Raw genomic sequence first — 777 nt, forward strand, 5'->3', positions numbered from 1 at the left:
TATATAGGGAGAGAGAGAGGGGGGAGAGTGAGAGATGTAGGCATTTTGTGCCAATCCTGCATATGTAAATGATATATGTGTGTATGACTATCTGTGGTTGGAATAAACATTGGTGTGTTAAATTAAACTACGATGTATGAACGTAACTTCCGGATATAACATTTATAGTTTTTTCCATTTATATTACAAGCGGTTACCTACACACCACACTTCTACAATCGAGGCTACACTATATTGAAGAGCCAATAGAGAAAACAAAAAAAAAAAATAAACAAAAAACTCATGTATTTAAAAAAAAAAATCTGTGGTGGTTCGAATCCTATCGGAGCTGTTGTGCTGTCCTTTTTGAACTCTCGTATTGAGTCTGTTGCTTATCGCGTCGGGCATCACTTCGAGAACTAATCATACTTTGTTAGTTTGCATGCATGCACGTACGTACGTACGTACGTACGTATGTATGTATGTATGTATGTATGTATGTATGTATGTATGTATGTATGTATGCTTGCATGTATGCATGCATGCATGTATGTATGTATATATGTATGTATGTAATTGTTCAGTTTTATTTCAAGATTTCTTGCCAATAGAGAAAGAGCCGATTTCTAACCTAGATCCAAGACTCTTTCATTGGAATTTCAACATCAACAACAGGGCATTTTTGTATGTATGTATGTATGTATGTATGTATTTATGTATGTATGTATGTATGTATGTATGTATGTATGTATATGTGCAGGTTTGTATGTTTTGATTTGTGTATGTATTGTCATGCAT

The sequence above is a fragment of the Octopus bimaculoides genome, chromosome 19, assembly GCF_001194135.2.
Source record: "Octopus bimaculoides isolate UCB-OBI-ISO-001 chromosome 19, ASM119413v2, whole genome shotgun sequence".
Lineage (NCBI taxonomy): Eukaryota > Metazoa > Mollusca > Cephalopoda > Octopoda > Octopodidae > Octopus > Octopus bimaculoides.